The sequence below is a fragment of the Felis catus genome, chromosome X (genome assembly GCF_018350175.1).
Source record: "Felis catus isolate Fca126 chromosome X, F.catus_Fca126_mat1.0, whole genome shotgun sequence".
NCBI classification, from domain to species: Eukaryota; Metazoa; Chordata; class Mammalia; order Carnivora; family Felidae; genus Felis; species Felis catus.
Window position 1 is genome coordinate 69,874,455 of NC_058386.1, and position 22,765 is coordinate 69,897,219.

Consider the following 22,765-nt stretch of genomic DNA (forward strand, 5'->3'; position numbering starts at 1 on the left):
AGCAACAAAATTATATTGAGGAGAACTAAGTAAAAAGTATTTGTCTTCACACTAAGAACCTAAGTATGATGAGACAGAAGGTACTCAATTTAATAATTTTATGGTCCAAAGTATAGTTACTTAATTGCTTTGGAATTGCTACCATTAAGAGCTGCCTGCAATGTGGGAAAAAGTGAGTCAAGTGGGATCTTTTCTTCTTGTACACCAAATATCCAGCTGGAAACATCTGGATGACTAATTGGTTCACTTTTCCTGGGTACTATTTAATTTTGTTTCTGTAAAAGTTCTAGCACCTGATCTTTTTTGGCTCTGGGCTTTTGGGTGTCACGGTAGTTGGATATATTGTCACCTTCTTTCTCTTCTGTATTGTCTAAGCTGTGTGTGTGTGTGAGAGAGAGAGAGAGAGAGAGAGAGAGAGAGAGGGTTATATAATGTCCAAGTTATTTTTTGTTTCTGCTAGAGTATGAGTTTCTAGACAATTTTTTAAAAATTCATTTGTTTGTTTGTTTGTTTATTTTACATTTATTTTTGACAGACAGACACAGAGAATAAGTGGGGAAGGGGCAGAGAGAGAGGGAGACACAGAATCTGAAGGAGGCTCCAGGCTCTGAGCTGTCATCACAGAGCCCGACATGGGGTTGGAACTCACAAACCCTGAGATCATGACCTGAGCTAAAGTCAGATGCTTAACCAACTGAGCCACACTGGCGCCCCTAGATAATTGTTTAATGGTTATTTATTTTTGAAGGAGAGAGAGAGCACGAGGGGGGAGGGACAGAGAGTGAGGGAGACACAAAATCCGAAGTAAGCTCCAAGCTCTGAGCTGTTAGCACAGAGCCAGTGTGGGGCTGGAACCCACAGACCACGAGATCATGACCTGAGTAGAAATCCGACACTTAACTGACTGAGCCACCCAGGTGCCCCAAGAGTTTCTAAATAGTGGGAATTTTTTCTGTTTTTGTTCATTTTTTGTAAGGAGTATATCTCTTTACCAGGAATTTTTTTATAAGTAATTTACCATTGTCTTAAAGATGTGTTTTTGCAAGTGAGAAAAGTTTGTAAGTGAATAGACAGAAGGACTATTAAAACATGAATGTATTTCAGCAAAGAGATACTGATTTTTTAATTTATAGTCACAGAACTTAGAAAAGCTACAATTACTATATGAAAATATATTCTTTATAAGGTGTATTTTCTTTTGCAAGTTTGGCATTTCACACCAGGGAGTCAGGCTCAAGGTACACAATTTAATATATTCAAAAGATTTAGTTGAAGTAGAATCACTTGCTTACCCAATTGGCCTTCAAAGTAGAGGGCTAAACATATTTTCTGAGAACATTTTCAGGAATTCACTTAGTAGTGCTCTCTCTCTCTCTCTCACATGGATGCACACACACATACACACCACACACAAACAAATATGGTTAGCAACAGCAGGTTTGAAATGGACACTTAGAGATTCTTTTCTAAATTCCCCTCTAGGCAATCATCTTAGTATAGATTGTTTATATACGAGTGCACAATTTATGGATTTTTAAAAATATGTCATTAAAATCCTTGGTGGGATTAAATTGGATGTGTAAACATTCAATTAGAAAATTTGATTATCCCTTATTAGCAGACAGATATCTTGAAGATAGCCTAGTTGTAGAAATTCTCTGTTTAATTACTTTTGAGGAATGATATGAGCTCTGTCATGAATTTTGACATTTGGAGAGATTCATATATCTTCTGTTTTCAATCATTTTCAACCTGCTGCTACAGTATATTTTTTAGTGTCTAAAGTAACTCCCAATAGGATAACACTATATTTTTTAAATGTCTATAGTAACTCCCAATAGGAAGAGACAAATATATTTACAATTGAAAACTTTTGTCAAGTTTAGAGTTCTCAAGTAAAATATTTCCAAAATCCTATTTCTTTTTTTAATTAATTTATTTTAAATTTGATTATAATTGTCATACAGTGTTACATTAGTTTCAAATACACAACATAGTGATTCAACAATTCTATACATTACTTGGTGCTAATCACATTAAGTGTACTCTTTTTTTCTTTTAATTTTTCTTTAATGTTTATTTATTCTTGAGAAAGATACACCATGAGTGGGGGAGACAGAGAAAGAGGGAGACACAGATTCTGAAGAAGTCTCCAGGCTTTGAGCTGTCAGCACAGAGACTTGACACGGGACTCGAACTCACAAACCGCGAGATTATGACCTGAGCCAAAGTCGAAAGTTTAACAGACTGAGCCACCCAGGTGCCCCTTGATAGGTGTACTTTTAATCCCCTTCCCTGTAACACCCATCCCCCAACCCACCTCCCCTCTGGCAACCACCAGTTTGTTCTCTATAGTTAAAAGAGTCTGGGGGATTTTGGTCTCTTTTCTTCTTTGTTTGTTTTGTTTCTTAAATTCCACATATGAATGAAATCATGTGGTATTTGTCTATCTCTGGCTTATTTCACTTAGCATTAAAAAAATGCTATTTCAGTTAATCCTATCTTGGGCCATCCTTTTCATTTATCTACAGATACTTCTGGTTGTTATAGATTGTTTCTTTATGTGTTTTTAACTCAAGGACACACTATTGGACATGCATTCAATTGGTTGAGGGTGTGGCACCTGGGAGAAATCCCATCTTTAAATTATTCAGAATTGGAATTTAGACTTCAGATTTAGAATTTATGCTCTAGAGTCAGTCTGGCTAGGTTTACATTCCAGATAAAAATTACTAGCTATGATGTTGCACACATTACTCAGTGGCTCAGAGCTTCTCTTGTTTTATCTGAAAAATGGAGATCACGACAATGCTAAAATTGTTGTAAATATTACCTGAGATAATTAGCTTTCGTTTTTATATATAGTGCTGAATATTAGCTGTAGTTGCTATTTCTCTCCTTCTTCCATCTGTTCTTTCCACTCCATTGGCACTGGCACCCCCTCTTCTTCTCCTCCTCCTCCTCCTCCTCTTCCTCCTCCTCCTCTTCCTCCTCCTCCTCTTCTTCCTCTTCCTCCTCCTTATTCTCCTTCTCCTTCTCCATAGTAGTATTGGCTCTAACTCACAGTCTCCTGGCTCTCTGTTCCAATCCACACTACAAAGTTTATCCATAATAATCTTTCTTTGGCATTATCCTAAAACACAACCTTGTGCAAAAACTTAACTGATTAAAATAAGACTGCTATTATTAAAGTTTCTTTGTTGGGGCACCTGGGTGGCTTAGTTAAGTGGCAGACTTTGGCTCAGGTCATGATCTCATGGTTCGTGGGTTGAAGCCCCATGTTGCAGTCTGTGCTGACAGCTCAGAGCCTGCTTCAGATTTGGTGTCTCCCTCTTTCTCTGCCCCTCCCCCGCTTACACTCTGTCTTTCTAAAAATGAATTAAAATGTTAAAAAGTTCTTTGTTAATTTGATGCTTCTCTTTTTTTTAAAGGCTTACCTTTAATGCTAGTTCTCCAATTCATTTTCCAACATTACTGACTTTTTAAAATTTTTTTTAATGTTTACTTATTTTTGAGAGAGAGAGAGAGAGAGAGAGAGAGAGAGAGACAGAGTTCAAGCGGGGAGGGGCAGAAAGAGAGGGAGACACAGAATCTGAAGCAGGCTCCAGGCTCTGAACTGTCAGCACAGAGCCTGATGCAGGGCTTGAACTCAGGGACTGCAAGATAGTGACCTGAACCAAAGTCAGACACTTAACTGACTGAATCACTCAGGCACCCTGCGGCATTCCTGACTTTTCTACTGTATTTCAGGCAATTAAATCCTCCTGCTGTTGTTGGTCAAAAACAATAGGTGTTAAGAATAAAAAGAAAAGGAGGCCGGCCATCTTAAAAAGTTGTGATGGTAACAATAAAAGCAATAAGGGGCGCCTGGGTGGCGCAGTCGGTTAAGCGTCCGACTTCAGCCAGGTCACGATCTCGCGGTCAGTGAGTTCGAGCCCCGCGTCAGGCTCTGGGCTGATGGCTCAGAGCCTGGAGCCTGTTTCTGATTCTGTGTCTCCCTCTCTCTCTGCCCCTCCCCCGTTCATGCTCTGTCTCTCTCTGTCCCAAAAAAATAAATAAACGTTGAAAAAAAAGCAATAATATTATCAGCTTACACATATAAGCTTTACCATCTGCAAAATACATATGTGTGTGTGTGTGTGCATGTGTGTGTGTGTGTGTGTGTGTGTGTGTGTACAGGCTTACAAAATGCTTTACAGATACTTTCCTAACTTTTCTCATTTAGACAGGGGCAAGAATTTGTCTGAAGGAATAAACATACATAAATAATATATGAATTTGTGGGTATTTGACTGGACCATGAAGAGTCTTTTTTTTTAACTAATACAATAAGCCTTAGAACATATAGATAAGTATATTCAGAATTGATGACAAAGTCCCTCTAGGTATACAAGAGATAACACTCTTCAACTAGGCGTTTGTAAGGAGGGATTATCCTAAGTAAAAAAAAAAAAGAGTTTGGGCAAGGAACAGAGATTGGAGAGCACTACATGTGTTTGAGAGATAATGAAAGGCTATAATTTTTCTGGAAGAATGTAAAGAAAGGACTAGCCTGGAGTGTCATTGTAGGTGTCTGTAATGCTTTGGATTTCTATGGATAGAAGTTGTGGAGGGTTATGGTCTAATACAGAGGGTCCTGAACAGACTACTGTTGGGCTTTGTTTAAAAAGTCATTTTATAGATTTATTTCCCCTCATGTTTTGGTTATCACCACACTTAACAGAGAAGAAAAAAGAAACATCATTACCTTTCCTTTCATCACATGTCAAAGTATTCAAGATTCTTATTATCCTTGGATGTTGTGCCCTTTTTAGATGGCAGGGGTTTTGTATTTACTGCTTTCTGCATCTATGTACTAAAGTCTAACTGTTTTTTGTTATTTTTTGTTTCTAGTCAAGTTAGTTAACATACTTGGCTTCAGGAGCAGAACCCAACGATCTATCTCTTACATATGACACCCAGTGCTCGTCCCAAAAAAGTGCCCTCCTTAGTACCCATCACCCATTTAACCCATCCTCCCACAAAGACATAAAGTCTAAATGTTTTAGCAGAATGAATGAAAATTGACTAAGCAAAATGAAATTATGAAGCGGTGTTGTGTTAGTAAATGTTCAACTATTGTTTGGAAAAACAGGCATGAAAATAATATTTAAAATAAAAATAATTTAAAATAAAAATAAAATAATTAAATGCATGGTATTCTTTATTGTAAATTCCATACAGTCAGTTGATCTCCAGAGAATACTTTTATTGATTTTTTTAAACTTTTTATTTTAATTTCAGTTAGTTAACATACAGTTTTATATTAGTTTCAGGTTTACAATATAGTGATTCAACAACACTATGCATCACCCAGTACTCATCACAAGTGCATTCCTTAATCTGCATCATCTACTTAACATCTCTCCCCACCACCCTCTCCTCTGGTAGTCATCAGATTGTATCTATAATTAAGAATCTGTTTATTTTTATTTATTTTTTTGTTTTTTTTAATTTTTAAATAGTTTTTATTATTTTTTGTAATTTTGAATTCTCTTTAATGACAGATTCATATTATACTTACATATGGACATTAATTTTACTTATAAAATATATCTCATATTTAATTAGTTAATAGACTAATATACTAATAATACAGAGTAAATTTTATAAAGTTAGTATGTAGTAAATTTTATGAAGTTATGTCAGTTATTAACCAACTACTGTTGTGATTTTTATAATAACTAGCTTAAAAAGAACTTCAGGCTTTTAAAAACTATCTGGTTGGCTAAATGGAGCAGAAGAGTATTAACAAGCACAGTATACTAGCACCATTTATTACAAGTTTACTATATACCTGACACGATCTTAAACACTATGTGTACCAGTCTTAATGAATCTTTACAACAGTCCAATGATGTAGCTTCTTTCCAGCATCTTCATATATAATGATGCTTCCCTAGTAACTATTTCTATTTATGTGTGACAATTCATGCCACGCATTGTAAGGATTATACTTATCTATTTTTTCCAGGGAGTTGCTAACCAAATTGCTATTTAGTAGTACTGGAGTTGGTTGACTGAGGCCTGCATCTTGATTAAAGCACAGTAGGAATGCATCTTCCACATTATATATAGAAATAACTTATAAGCTTAGCTTCTGTAAATAAATGAATGAATGATTCCTGTTACTATGTTGAAGCATGTAGGATACAGGGCTGAGTCACAAAATTTACAAGTATTTCAAATGTCAATGAGAGAGATGAATTAAATGAAATTCTTGTTGCACATGGAAATACAAACTCATTACCAATTTGAAGATTTGTACAGGTTGTAAATTCAACTTTAAATTCATAGATTGCAGTAAGGAGCAAAATCTTGCAGTGTTGTACACATTTTTTTTTCACTGCATAAAACATATCAGTTTTCCTATTAGTTGAACTATTGTTGTAAAATCCAGGCTGGTGATATCATGGGATTACAGATTTGATTTCAGATATTCTTTTTTTTTCTTTTTTAGTTGTGAGAGGACTGGTTTCAACTTTGTTATTTTTTTAAATTTTTGCCAAAATTTTTACTTAAATTCCAGTTAGTTAACATACAGTGTAATGTTACTTTCAGGTGGAGAATTTAGTGATTCATCATTTATGTATAACACCCAGTGCTCATCACAACAAGTGCCCTCCTTAATACCTGTCACGTCTTTAGCCCATCCAGCAGCCCACCTCCCCTCAAGTAACCCTCAATTTGTTCCCTATAGTTAATACTCTGTTAATTGGTTTGTTTCTCTTCCCCCCACCATGTTCATTTCTTTTATTTCTTAAATTCCACATATGAGTAAAATCATATGGTATTTGTCTTTCTCTGACTTATTTTTCTTGGCATAATATTCTCTAGCTCAATCCATATCATGGCAAATGGCAAGATTTCATTCTTTTTTATGGCTAGTAATATTCCACAGTATATGTATGTATATAAACACTTGGGCTGTTTCCATAATTTGGCTATTATAGATAATGCTGCTAAATCATCAGGGTATATGTACCCCCTTTGAATTAGCATTTTTGTATTCTTTGAGTAAATACCTAGCAGTGCAATTGCTGGATTGTAGGGTACTCCTTCATCCTTCTTAGATGCTCTGCATCTTGGAAGATGGCAACAAGCAGAGTGGGGATGATGGCAATAGAGTGAGCCAGAATCACTCGAGCAAAGTGTCACCATTTTAGGTTCAGGAATTCTTCCTTGATGAACTGGCCAAAATAGGTTACTGTCATGATGGAGCTCTGTCCTGCAGCCAGGATCCCCACTGCCCAGATGTATAGTGCAGCAGACCCAAGTAACATCTCAGTACAACACCCCCTTTATAGATGCCCACAGCCAGTGTTGAGTTATCATCAGGAAAAAGGGCAGTGTGGGGATTGCCGTTATTTTTACAGACTGCAACCACCTAGTTTTTTTTTTTCAAAAACTGCTTCAGCAAAGACAGACAACAAAGATGTTGATGATGAAGGAAACAAAGGGAGCAATGCAAGATTAAATGAAAAAGTACATATTAGTTTCTTGAACTTCATGCTTATTGGCTTATTTTACCTTTCTGGACTTGACTAAGGCAGAATGCAGGTACATATTGTGTGTCATGATGACAGCTTTCACGATGCCCACAGCCTGCTCAATCTGTGGGAGGTGACATCCTGAATAGGAGGGCAGGAATATGCCCTTGAGTACCTGGCTCTGGCTGGGTTTAACTGTAACATATATCCAAATGTGAGGGCCATAATAGTTATGAGAAAGTCTAAAGAATGCTTATAGCTTCCATAAGCCATATTTGTCCAGAGAAATGCAAAGATATCTGCAATGGTGATGAGAACTCCACCCCATAGAGGATACCTTCCTATAGACAGAAGATTGATGGAAATGGCTGATTCAATAATTTCTTGCATATCTGAGCAAAAAATAGCCAACTCCACCATTATCCATAGGATAATTTGTAAGACCCTGAGATACTGATGGTGACACACTTCAGCAACCCCATGACCACTTTCAATCTAGCTGCAAGGTGCTGGAGCAGGAGTCCCATGATGGTGGCCAACAAAAGAACCCAGAACAACTTAAATCTAGCCACTGCTCCAGACTGCAAATCAGATTAAATGTTTCCTGGATCCAAGTAGGCAGTGCTCATGAGAAAGTTGGGTCCCATGAAAGCGCAGAGTTTATGAAAGTTAAAACAAGAATACTATTCCTCAGGAATGGTGATCTTCCCATCAAAGTAGGTGATGAATGACTCTTGTGAGTGCCTGGTGGACCGGGGAAGAAACACATTATTGTAGACATGGCTGAGGGTACCAAGACTGGCAGACACCCCATGGTCTCCAGAAGCATCATCATCAGACATCTTTTTTTTAAAGTTTGTTTGTTTGTTTGTTTGTTTGTTTTTGAAAGAGAGAGAGAGCATGCAGGAGGAGGAGAGAGAGAGAATCTCAAGCAGGCTTCTCACTGTCAGTGCAGAGCCCGACTGGGCTCAAACTCACAAACCATGAGATCATGACCTGAACTGAAACCAAGACTTGGATGCTCAACTGACTGAGCCACCCAGGCACTCCCATCATCTGGCATCTTCTAATCAGTACCTAACACCACAGTGGAAGCCTGAATTCCCAAGTTCTTAGAATAACATTCAGCTCTGCAAGCACCTGACAGGATCTCCCACAGCACCCACTCCACATCCCGGAGCTAACACCAACTCTAGTACTATGTTGAAAAGGAAGGTCAAGAGTGGACATCATTGTCTTGTTCCTGATTTTAGAGGAAAAGCTTTCAACTTTTCAAAGTTGAGTAAAATGTTAGCTGTGGGTTTTTCATATATAGCCTTTTTTAATATGGAGATATGGTCTTTCTATGCCCAAAGTTTTAAGAGCTTTTGACAAGAAATAATATTGAATTCTGTGAAAAAACTATCTGTACTTATTGGGAGGATCATATGATTTAATACTTAATTTATAACTTTGGGCTTAGTTTGTTCTTCTAATTCCTTGAATTATACAGTTAGAGTGTTTATTTCGTATCTTTCTTTTTTTCCTTAAAGTAGACATTTGTTACTATATGCTCCCCTCAGTACTACTTTTGCTGTATCCCAAGGATTTTAGTATATTGTGCTTTTATTTTTGTTTGTCTCAAGATACTTTCTGATTTCCCTCTTGGTTACTTCTTTGATTAATGGTTCATTCAAGAGTATGTTTTTTAATTTACATATATTTTTAAAATTTTTCAGTTTTTCTCCTGTTACTGATTTCTAGTTTCATACCATTATAGCTAAAGACGATACTTGATATGATTTAAATCTTTTTTGAATTTGTTAATGTTTGTTCTGTGGCCAAACATATGATCTATCTTGAAGAATGTTCTCTTTATACTTGAGAATTTGTTTTCTGGTGCTGTTGGACAGAATGTTCTGTGTATGTCTGTTTAGTCCATTTGGTTTATAGTGTTACTTAGATCCCCCATTTCCCTATTAGTTTTCTCTTAATGATCTGTCTAATGATGAAAGTAGGATATTGAAGTCTTTTACTATTATTCTATTGTTGTCCATTTCACCTTTTAGTTCTGTTAATATTTGCTTTAAATAGTTCAGTGCTCCAATGTTGGGAGCATATATATTTATAATTTTATATTATTTTGATGAATTGATGCCTTTCTCACTATATAGTATCTTTTTTGTCTCATAAAAATTTTGACTGAAAATATTTTATCTGACATAAATATTACCATTTCTACTCTCTAGGTTACTGTTTGCATGGAATATCTTTTTTCCATCCATCCCTTTACTTTCAGGCTATTTTTAAGTATCTTAGAGGGATCAGATTCAGGAACTTGTTTTTTAATCTATTTAGCCACTCTGTCTTTTTTCCCCACTGATTATTTTTTTATTTTTTTATTATTTTTTTCATCATGATAAGTGTAATTCTTAATTCCCATCACCTATTTTACCCATCCCCCCACCCACCACCTCTCTGGTAAATATCAGTTTGTTCTATATGGTTAAGAATCTGTTTGATTTGTCTCTCTCTATCTCTCTTTTCCTTTGCTCCTTTGTTTCATTTAGTAAATTCCACATGAGTGAAATCATGATATTTGTCTTTGACTTATTTCACTTAGCATTATGCTCTCTAGTTCTATCCCTGTTGCAAATAGCAAGATTTCATTCTTTTTTGGCTGAATAATATTGCATTGTATATATGTGTATATATATATATATATATATATATATATATATATATATACATACACACACACACATGTATACCACTTCTTTATCCATTCATCTATGGATGGGCACTTGGGCTGCTTCCATACATTGGCTATTGTAAATAATGCTGCAAATAAACATAGAGATGCACATATCCCTTTGTATTGGAGTTTTTGTATTTTGGGGTAAATACCCAGTAGTGCAATTACTGGATAATAGTGTAGCACTATTTTTAATTTTTTGAGTAACCTCCATATTGTTTTGCACAGTGGCTGCACCAGTTCGCATTCCTACAAGCAGTGCTAGAGGGTTCCTTTATCTTTGCATCCTTGCCAACACGTGTTTCTTTTGTAGCCACTCTGTGTCTTTTGAATGGAGAATTTAGTACATTTATATGTGAAGTAATTATTGATACGTAAAGACTTACTATTGCCATTTTGTGAATTGTTTTCTGGCTTTTTTAGTTATTTCATTTCTTTATTCCTTTCTTTCTGTCTTCCTTATAATACTATGCTTGTATTCTTGTCTTTTTATCTTTTGTGTATCCAATGTAGGTTTTTCTCTTTATGGTTACCATGAGGCTTACATAAAATATCTTACAACAGTATATTTTAATCTGATAAAAACTTACATTCAAATCACATATAAAATCGGTACACTCTTACATTTCCTCACCACATATTTTATGCTACTGATGTCACACTTTACATCTGTCTATATTCTGGCTTTAGTAAAAAAATTATCAGAGTCCAGAGTGGCTGCACCAGCTTGCATTCCCACCAACAATGCAAAAGACATCCTCTTTCTCTGCATCCTCACCAACATATGTTGTTGCCTGAGTTGTTAATGTTAGCCATTCTGACAGGTGTAAGTTGGTATCTCATTGTGGTTTTGATTTGTATTTCCCTCATGATGAGTGATGTTGAGTATTTTTTCATGTGTCGGTTGGCCATCTGGATGTCTTTTTTGGAGAAGTGTCTATTCATGTCTTTTTCCTATTTCTTCACTGTATGGAGGTTCCTCAAAAAACTAAAAATAGAACTACCCTACGACCCAGCAATTGCACTACTAGGCCCTTATCCACGGGATACAGGTGTGCTGTTTCCAAGGGACACATGCAACTCCATGTTTATAGCAACATTGTCAATAATAGCCAAAGTATGGAAATAGCCCAAATGTCCATCGATGGATGAATGGATAAAGAAGATGTGGTATATCTATACAATGGAGTATTACTCAGCAATCAAAAAGAATGAAATCTTGCCATTTGAAACTATGTGGATGGAACTGGAGGGTATTATGCTAAGTGAAATTAGTCAGAGAAAGATAAACATCATATGACTTCACTCATATGAGGACTTTAAGAAGCAAAACAGATGAACAAAGGAAGGGAAACAAAAATAATATAAAAACAGGGAGGGGAACAAAACAGAAGAGACTCATAAATATGGAGAACAAACTGAGGATTGCTAGAGGGGGTGTGGGAGGGGGAATGGGCTAAATGGGTAAGGGGCACTAAGGAATCTACTCCTGAAATCATTGTTGCACTATATGCTAATTTGGATGTAAATTTAAAAAAAATTAAAAATAAAATTAAAAAAAAATTAGAGTCTATAGTTGTTTTGAATATTGCTTTTTAACTTTTATACTAGAAACAAACATGATTTACATAGCACCATTAAAGTATTATGGTATTCTGGCTATGCATTAATCCCTCTGCCTGGGTGTAGCAGAAAAACTTGGTATTGGCTTTGCTTTGAGTGTGATCAGCATAGCCTGCCTGCGTCTTGGTTGAGTACTGCTGGTTGCGCAGCTTCTAGGTATTCTTGGCAGTCCTTAATAAGGCCCAAGAATCACAGTGGTTGGGGCTATGTTTAAGTTCCTTTCTGGGAACAGGATGGGGAGGAGCCACTCCAGGCAACTCCCAAATTTTTTCAAGAGGTTTTTGGGTCAGGAGGGGTCAGAAGATATTCTCAGCCTTCACTATGAATGAATCTCTGCTTGGTTATAGCAAAGGAACACTCCATGCTCAGTAGGGACTGTTCTGGGGGTGATCATCTCTACCCACTCACTTCTCAGTTTGAACATTTTTGTTTACTCAGCTTTCAGGTGCTTTCACCAGTATCTTTGCCCAGATGGGTCTGGGAAACACTCTAACCATCAGATGGAGCTATGACTCAGCTCCTTGCCTGTGCATAGGCAAACCAAACTCTAGGACCAGCAGAACTCCTTGTTTGAAGACCTGAATCAGGAATATTTGCATCCCAGTGAGTTCCTTGGTCAGAGTGTGTCACTGACTTGATTCTGCAGATGCACAAAGCCGCTTGGTTGGGATTACTACTTGGGCACTGTAATTGTAAACTTGCTCTGTCAAGATCCATGTGCTGTATACTTCAAGCCCCTCTCCTTTCTCCTTCGCAGATTCACAGTGGCTGAGCCTTGAAGATTCCCCTGTAATTTCTATAGGGCGAGACTAGACTACAGGCTTCCATGAAGTTACTCAAAATGCTGAGGACACTGGTTGTCTCCTCTGGGCTCCCTTTTCCCAATGGAGAAACTAGAGGCTCAGGAGAGACCTCTCCACATGGTTCTGTGCTGGCCCGTGTGAGGCGCTCTGTGGTTACTGTGTAGCCATTTCTTTTGCCCTTCTAATGCAGTCTGTCTTGGTATCTTGGTGAAGGGGGATGCTTCCACCTGACCCCTGTGTTCTAGGAACCTCTCAGTGGTGTCTTGTTCATGAGTAATCGTTAGTTGTTCTTGTGAGTGGGAGCAAAGTCAGGAATGACCTATGTTACCTTCTTGCTGATATCACTTCTCAATTGATAGAGTATTCTGAATTTGACTATATATTTACCTTCACCAATGAGTTTTATACTTTTATATGTTTTCATGTTGTTACTTAGCATGCTTTTATTTCAACTTGAAGGGCTCTCTGAGATTTATTTTAAGGAGGACTGTGGTGATAATCTCTCTTACCTTTTGTTTTGGAATATCTTTTTGTCTCATTCATTTATGAAGGTAGTTTTGCCTGGTATAGTATTCTGAATTGTCAGTTTTATTTTTCATTCAGCCCTTCAAATATACTATCCAACTCTTTTCTAGCATGGAAGGTTTTTGCAGATAAACCCACTGATAACCCTATGATGGTTTCCTACTGTATTGTGTCATTTTTCTCATGCTGATCTCAAAAGTCTCCATTGCCTTTGCCTTTTAACATTTTGATTATCACGTGTCTCAGAGTAATCTTTGTTAGACTGATCTTGCTTAGGGTTTTGAGCTTTCTGTACCTTGATGTTTTATGACTTCCAAAATTTTGGAAGTTTTCAGTTACTATTGCTTTAAAAAAGCTTTATGCCTCCACTTCTCTTGAGATTCCCATGATGTGATTCTTTATTCACTTTATTGTGTCTCATAATTCATGCAGGCTTTCTTACTCTTTTCTATTATTTTTTTCTTTTTGTTTCTTTAACCAGATAATTTCAAATGGTCTGTCTTCAACTTCACTGATTCTTTTGTGTGATCATGGCTGTTAATGAAGCTGTCTGTTGAAATTTTCAGTTCTGTCTTTGTATCCTTCAGCTCTGGGATTTCTATTTGGTCCTTCTCATAGTTTATATTAATTTATTAAAATTATCAGTTTGCTTATTGTTTTCCTGATTTCATTCAGTTGTCTGTGTTCTCTTGTATTTCACTGAATTAATTTAAGATGGTTACTTTGAATTCTTTGTCACACAAATCATAGATCACTGTATCTTCAGGGTTGGTTACTGAAGTTTTATTAGTTTCTTCTAGTGGTGTCACATTTGCCTGATTGTGATCCATATAGCTTTGCTTAGTGTATTTGCATTTGAGGTATCAAACACCTTTTGCAGTTTCATTTATTTTGTTTTATTTTTTATTTTTAAAAATTTACTTCAAAATTAGCATATTCTGAAACAATGATTTCAGGAGTAGATTCCTTAATGTTCTTTAACCATTTACCCCATCCCCCCTCCCAAAACCCCTACAGCAACCCTCAGTTTGTTCTCCATATTTATGAGTCTCTTCTGTTTTGTCCCTCTCCCTGTTTTTATATTGTTTTTGCTTCCCTTCCCTTTTGTTCACCTGTTTTGTCTCTTAGAGTCCTCATATGAGTGAAGTCTTGTGACTTTTGTCTTTCTCTGACTAATTTCACTTAGGATAATACCCCCCAGTTCCATCCACATAGTTGCAAATGGCAAGATTTCATTCTTTTTGATTGCCAAGTAATACTGTGTATAGATATACCACATCTTTATCCATTCATCCATCAATGGACACTTGGGCTCTTTCCATACTTTCGCTATTGTTGACAATGCTGCTATAAACATGGGGGTACATGTGTCCCTTGGAAACAGCACACCTGTATCCTGTGGATAAATACCTAGTAGTGCAATTGCTGGGTTGTAGGGGAGTTCTATTTTTAGTCTTTTGAGGAACCTCCATACTGTTTTCTAGAGTGGCTGCACCAGCTTGCATTGCCAAAAACAATGCAAAATAGATCCTCTTTCTCCGCATCTTCGTCAACATCTGTTGTTGCCTAAGTCATTAATATTAGCCATTCTGACAGGTGTAAAGTGGTATCTCATTGTGGTTTTGATTTGTATTTTCCTGATGATGAGTGATGTTGAACATTTTTTCATGTGTTGGTTGGCCATCTGGATGTCTTCTTTGGAGAAGTGTCTATTCATGTGTTTTGCCCATTTCTTCACAGGATTATTTGTTTTTTGGGTGTTGAGTTTGTCAAGTTCTTCATAGATTTTGGGTACTAACCCTTTATCTGCTATGTCATTTGCAAATATCTTCTCTTATTTTGTCGGTTGCCTTTTTGTTTTGCTGATTGTTTCCTTCACTGTACAGAAGCTTTTTATTTTGATGAGGTCCCAGTAGTTCCTTTCTGCTTTTGTTTCCATTGCCTCTGGAGATGTGTTGAGTAAGAAGCTGCTGAGGCCAAGATCAGAGGTTTTTGCCTGCTTTCTCCTCGAGGATTTTGACGGCTTCCTGTCTCACATTGAGGTCTTTCATCCATTTTGAGTTTATTTTTGTGTATGGTGTAAGAAAGTGGTCCAGATTCATTCATCTGCATGTCGCTGTCCAGTTTTCCCAGCACCACTTGCTGAAGAGACTGTCTTTATTCCTTTGGATATTCTTTCCTGCTTTGTCAAAGATTATTTGGCCATATGTTTGTGGGTCCATTTCTGGGTCCTCTATTCTGTTCCATTGATCTGAGTGTCTATTTTTGTGCCAGTACCATACTGTCTTGATGATTACAGCTTTGTAGTATAGCTTGAAGTCCAGGATTGTGATGCCTCCTGCTTTGGTTTTCTTTGTCAAGATTGCTTTGGCTATTCAGGATCTCTTCTGGTTCCATACAAATTTTAGGATTATTTGTTCTAGCTCTGTGGAGAATTCTGGTGTTATTTTGATAGGGATTGAATTGAATATGTAGATTGCTTTGGATAGTATTGACATTTTAACAATATTTGTTCTTCCTCTTCAGGAGCATGAAATCTTTTTCCATTTTTTTTCCGTCTTCTTCAATTTCTTTCATAAGCTTTCTATAGTTTTCAGTGTATAGATTTGTCACCTCTTTGGTTAGATTTACTCCTAGGTATTTTATGGTTTTTGGTGCAGTTGTAAATGGGATCAATTCCTTGATTTCTCTTTCTGTCGCTTCATTGTTGGTGTATAGGAATGCAACCGATTTCTGTGCATTGATTTTATATCTTGCAACTTTGCTGTATTCATGAATCAGTTCTAGCAGTTTTTTGTGGAATCTGTTGGGTTTCCCATATAGAGTATCATGTCATCTGCAAAGAATGAAAGTTTGACCTCCTCTTGGCTGATTTGGATGCCTTTTATTTCTTTGTGTTGTCTGATTGCAGAGGCTAAGACTTCCAATTCTATGTTGAATAACCGTGGTGAGAGGGGACATCCCTGTCTTGTTCCTAACCTTACAGGGAAAGCTCTCAGTTTTCCCCATTGAGGATGATATTAGAGTTGGGTCATTCATATATGACTTTTATGATCTCGAGGTATGCACCTTCTATCCCTACTTAATTGAGTGTTTTTATCAAGAAAGGATGCTGTATTTTGTCAAATACTTTCTCTGCATCTATTGACAAGATCATATGATTCTTGTCCTTTCTTTTATTGATGTGATGAATCATGTTAATTGTTTTGCAGATATTGAACCAGCCCCGCATCCCAGGTATAAATCCCGCCTAGTTGTGGTGAATAATTTTTTTAATGTATTGTTGTATCCAGTTAGCTAATATCGTGTTGAGGATTTTTGCATCCATGTTCATCAGGGAAATTGGTCTATAGTTCTCCTTTTTAGTGGGGTCGCTGTCTGGGTTTGGAATCAAGGTAATGCTGGCTTCATAGAGTTTGGTAGTTTTCCTTCCATTTCTACTTTTGGGAACAGTTTCGAGAAAATAGGTGTTAACTCTTCTTTAAATGTTTGGTAGAATTCCTCTCGAAAAACATCTAGCCTTGGACTCTTGTTTTTTGGCAGATATTTGATTACTAATCTGATTTCCTTACTGGTTATTGGTCTGTGAAAATTTTCTATTTCTTCCTGTTTCAGTTTTGGTAGTGTATATGTTTCTAGGAATTTGTCCATTTCTTCCAGGTTACCCATTTTATTGGCATATAATTTCTCATAATATTCTCTTATTATTGTTTTTATTTCTGTTGTGTTGGTTGTGATCTCTCCTCTTTCTTTCTTGATTTTATTTATTTGGATCCTTTCCTTCTTCTTTTTGATCAAACTGGCTAGGGATTTATCAATTTTGTTAATTCTTTCAAAGAACCAGCTTCTGGTTTCATTTATCTGTTCTGTTTTTGTTTTGTTTGTTTGTTTGTTTGTTTGTTTGTTTGTTTTGATAGCATTAATTTCTGCCCTACTCTTTATTATTTCCTGTCTAATTCTGCTTTTGGGTTTTATTTCCCATTCTTTTTCCATATCCTTAAGGCATAAGGTTAGATTGTATAGCTTAGATCTTTCTTCCCTCTTTAGGAAGGCCTGGATTGCTATATACTTTCCTCTTAGGACGACCTTTGTTGCGTCCCAGAGGTTTTGGTTTGTAGTATTATCATTGTCATTGACTTCCATATACTTTTTAATTTCCTCTTTAACTGCTTGGCGAGTGCATTCATTCCTTAGTAGGATATTCTTCAGTCTCCAAGTATTTGGTACCTTTCCAAATTTTTTCTTGTGGTTGATTTTGAGTTTCATAGTGTTGTGGTCTGAAAATATGCATGGTATGTTATCAATCTTTTTGTACTTCCTTAGGGCTCATTTGTGTCATAGTATATAGTCTATTCTGGAGAACGTTCCATGTGCACTGGAGAAGAATGTGTATTCTGCTGCTTTAGGATGAAATGTTCTGAATATATCTGTTAGGTCCATCTGGTCTAGTGTGTCATTCAACTCCATTGTTTCCTTGTTGACTTTTTGATTAGATGATCTGTCCATTGCTGTGAGTGGGGTGTTGAAGTCTCCTACTATTATGGTATTACTATCAATGAATTTCTTTATGTTTGTGATTAATTGCTTCATATATTTGGGTGCTGCCACATTTGGTGCACAAATATTTACAAGTGTCAGGTCTTCTTGGTCTATAGACCTCTTGATGATATTATGCCCTTCTGCATCACTTAATACAGTCTTTATTTTAAAGTCTAAATTGTCTGATATAAGTATGGCTACTCCAGTTTTCTTTTGTTGACCATTAGCATGATAGATGGTTCTCCATCCCCTTATTTTCAATCTGAAGGTGTCTTTAGGTATAAAGTGGGTCTCCTTTACAACAGCATATAGATGGATCTTTTTTTCTTATCCATTCTGTTACCCTATGTCTTTTGATTGGAGCATTGAGTCCATTGATGTTTAGAGTGAGTACTGAAAGATATGGATTTATTGCCATTATGATACTTGTTGAGTTTGAGTTACTGGTGGTGTTGTTTGGTCCTTTCTAATCTTTTGTTGCTTTTGGTATATACACACACACATACATGTATATATACATATATATATACACACATACATATATGTACACACATATATATATATTGTTTTTTCTCCCCTCAAAAAGTTCCCCTTAAAATTTCTTTCAGGGTTGGTTTAGTGGTCACAAAATTTTAATTTTTGTTTGTCTGGGAAACTTTTCATCTCTCCTTCTATTTTGAATGACAGCCTTCTTGGATAAAGAATTCTTGGCTGCATATTTTTCTGATTCAGCACACTGTATATTTCCCAGCATTCCTTTATGGCCTGCCAAGTTTCTGTGGATAGGTCTGCTGCAAACCTGATCTGTCTTCCCTTGTAGGTTAGGGACTTTTTTTTTCCCTTGCTGCTTTCATGATTCTCTCCTTGCCTGAGTATTTTGTGAATTTGACTATGATATGCCTTGTTGATGGTTGGTTTTGTTGAATCTAATGGGGGTTCTCTGTGCTTCCCAGATGGTGATGTCTGTGTCTCCCCAGGTTAGGAAAGTTTTCCGCTATGATTTGCTCACATAACCATTCTACCCCTATTTCTCTCTCTTCCTTGTCTGGGACCCCTATGATTCTGTTTTTGTTCCTTTTTAATGAGACACTCATTTCTCTAATTCTTAAATAGTGCTCTTTTGCTTTAATCTCCCTCCTTTTTTTTTCCTGCTTCATTATTCTCCATAAGTTTGTCCTCTATATTCCTGATTCTCTGTTCTGCCTCATCCATCCTTGCCACCGCTGCATCCATCCGTGATTGCAGCTCATTTATAGCATTTTTTTTATTTCATTCTAGCTATTTTTTTACTTGTTTTATCTCTGCAGAAAGGGATTCTAATCTATTTTCGATCTCAGCTAGTATTCTTATTATCATGATTCTAAATTCTTGTTCAGACATCTTGCTTGTATCTGTGTTGGTTAAATCCCTGGCTGTCATTTCTTTGTGCTCTTTCTTTTGGGGTGAATTCCTTCATTTTGTCATTTTGAAGGGACAAAAGGATAAGTAGGTAGAAAAATTGTAATTAAAAATTAAAATTAAAAAACTATTAAAATTAAAAATTAAAACACACGCATACACACAAAAGTCAAATAGATGATGCTAGATCCTAGGTGTGTTTTGGTCTGAGTGTTTAAAGTGGTTTGACAGATTAGAGAAAAAAAGAAAAAGGGGGGAAGAAAAAAAGGAAATCGTTTGAAAATTTGAAAAAATGAATACACTGAAGTAGACTAAAATGAGATGATGGGGGTAAAATAGAATTTGAAAAAATATACACAAGTAAAGAATATAGTAGAAAGAAATTAAAGAAAAATATTTTTAATAAAAATTTAAAAAATATGAATTTTTTTCATTTTCTGTATTTAAGAAAAAAGAAAGGCAACAAAAAGAAAAACAAAGAAAAGAAAAAAAGAAATCATTTGAAAATTTGAAAAAGTGAATGCACTGTAGTAGACTAAAATAAAATGATGGGAGTTAGATAGAATTTGAAAAAAATTACATAAAAGCAAAAAAATATAGTAATAAAAATTAAATAAAAATATTTTTAAAAGAGATCGAAAGTAAAAATGAATTTTTTCTCTTTCTGCATTCAAGAAAAAGAAATGAAAAAGGCAAAAAAAGAAAAAAAAAGGAAATTGTTTGAAAATTTAGTCTACCCAAGTAGACTAAAATCAAATGATGGAAGTAAAGTGGAATTTGAGAAAATGTACACAAAAGTAAAAAATATAGTAATAAAAATTAAAGACAGATATATTTAATAAAAATTGAAAATAAAAATGATTTTTTTTCTTTTTCTGTAGTCAAGGAAAAGCAAAGAATTGTAAAAGAGGAAAAGGAAAAAGGAAAAAAAAAGAAAAAAATTGAATAGATGAACCTGCTAACCGATTGATGTAGGACTGAAATTGCTTTGTTTTCCCCTAGAAATCAGTCTATGTAGCCCTTTATAGTTCATAAGCTAAGCCAGCTGTGAGGCTTGTGTTCTTGAAGAGCAAAGTTGGCCCAGTTGAAGAGCAAAGTTGAAGACCAGTTGGCCCCACTGGTGGGGCTCAGTGTAACAGCTCCGCTCTCCACTAGATGGCCCTGCTAGCCTACTGGGGTGGATTGTTGCAGTGCTCATAGGTGCTTATGTGCATGCGTGGGAGCAGTGAACATGGCACCACCCAGCTACCCAGTCTGTTCTCCTGGATCCGCAATCATGCACTGGTCCTGTCTTCAGCTCTTGTCCATCCCCTGCTTTTTCACTCTCCGTGACCAGGCCCCAGGCAGTACCTCTTCCCCAAGTTTTGTCTGAGATGCAGCTGCTTTCCCTGGCCCCCTACTTCTGAAGGACTGCGGCTTTGATTCGTTCCCCCCCCTCTGTGGGAGGGTCTCACTGAGCAATGGCCAAATGAGCAATGACCAAATGTCGGCTGTACCCAGGAATGCCCGCTGGACCCTGCTGTTGCCAGTGCCCCGAGACTGTGGCCAGGTGCCAGCCCGCCCCAGCAAAAGTTCATGAGACAGTGTAGCATCAGCGTTTCAGGGATTATGGAAAATCACAACACACATCTGGTACCAGGCTTCACCCTCAAAGAACTTGCCCCAGCACCAGGGAATGTGGTCGCCTTCCGGGGTCTGCTGGGACCAGGTGGCTTCAACAGTCTTTACCAAATGTCCTTCCAACAGCAGAACCGCTTGTCCCCATGTGGCCTGAGAACCTCTCAGACCCCACTCTTCCTGGGGATTCGCCCTTCCCAACAGAGCACCGCCAGGTATCGAGCTGCAGAGTTACAGCCTTTGCACTCCCCTTGTTCACAGTCTTGATGGAATTTAAACCCTCTCCTTTCTCCTTTCTCCTCTATCCCTTTTTAGTTTAGTCCCTGTGGCTGTTTCCAATTTTCCACTTTCTCTCCAGCTGCTTTTGGGGAGGGGTGCTTTTCTGGTATGCTCCTCTCCCCAGTCTCCATCCTTTCTCTGCCCACAAAAAGGGTTCCCTACCTTTTGCAGCTTCTCATTCCCCAAGTTCAGCTCTCTGCACCGCTTACCTACTGAATTCTGTGGTTCAGGTTGTGCATATTTCTGTGTTAATCCTCCAATAACTTTCTAGGTGTGTAGGATGGTTTAGTGTTGGTCTGGCTGTATTTCATGAATGTGAGACACAACAAAAAGCTTCCATGCTGTTCTGCCATCTTGGCTCCTCCCACCTTTTGCACTTTCTAAGACTGGTCCATAGGTAAAGACCTCCTGTTAGTTCCCCCTTCTGATACCATTATCTCCAGATTCACAGTTGCACTGTGTTGGAGCTAATTATGAAACTGTCTTTAGGTCTACAGTGCATTCCACCATTGATTAAGCTTGTTACCAGGGGCTCTGAATAGCATGGATTATGTCTCTGGTATATAAGTGTACCTTTAGTACATTGTTCAGTAGGGTGGCACTGGGACAAGGATCTGCTTCAGGGTCAACAGCTGGTTCCTCAGAGAATGGGCCTATTACCAGATGTGCAGACATTTGTGACTTGTGCTAAATCCCTGGGAGGGACTCTGTTTCTGGTCATTCTATGGATACCTGCATGGGAAGCACTGGCCCTAAGCTATGGTTGAAAAGGTCTGGAACTGAGCCCTGTGGCTGTTTCAGGTTTCACAACCAATATTGAGGTTTGCAAACCTCAATATTTTTGAGACATGGGTTTGAATATTTCCCAAGGTGGGCAGGACTGTTCCCTGACTATAATTGGAGGGGCTAGAGCCTAGTAGAGGTCTGTTTCAGGTACTCCTGAGGGATATACATGTGCGTTGCCCGCCTAATCCTTATGCTATAAGGACTGCTCATAGACTGAAGCTGAGAGGGGTTGTTACTGAGTTTAGGCCCCTTTTCAGGATCTACAGGAGCATAGACAGGAGTGTCTCTCACTGGGTTCCTGAAACATTACTACTCATGAACTGTGGCTAGTAGGGGACAGAGCTGAATAGGGGACCCTTTTAGGATCCTCGGGGAAACAAACTGGTATATCTCTTGCTGGGTCCCTGGGCTAGCATGTCTGCTGGTGGACTGTGGCTGGAGCCAGGTATAAGGCCCATTTTAGGATCTGGCTTGCAGACAAGATTGTCTCCCAGTGGGTCTCTGGGTTAACAGGAATGCTTGTAGATTGTGTCTGGAAGGGGGTTAGAGCCATGTATCTGGACCTTTCTAGTATCTCCAGAGTTACATACATGAGTGTCTCCTGCCTGGTACCATGGCTGGCATGTCTGTTGGTAGACTGTGGTATTGATGGGGATAGAGCAAAGTATAGGGCCATTTCAAGATCTCTGGGGTTACAACTAGGAATATTTCTCACTAGGTGCTACCAGGACTGTTTGCAGACTGAAGCTATAGGGGTCTAGAGCCATTATGGAATCTACATTTAGACTGAATTTGGTGAGCTTACCTCCAGGGCTTTCAGACTGAAGCCAAGAGGGACTGGAACTGGTTCACTAGCCACTTCAGGATCCATACCCAGGACCAACCTCTGTATACCTATTACACAAAGCACAGATGGGCATGATCCCTTCTGA

General features: G+C 37.5%; 1 protein-coding gene and 1 pseudogene across 3 annotated transcripts in view; one reads left to right on the forward strand and one right to left on the reverse strand.

Moving 5' to 3' along the window:
* The window catches only part of LOC109496332, a 389,020-nt gene that overhangs the window by 127,074 nt on the left and 239,181 nt on the right, over nucleotides 1-22,765 (forward strand). The window lies entirely within an intron of this gene.
* LOC101097548 lies at nucleotides 47-22,704 on the reverse strand (annotated as a pseudogene).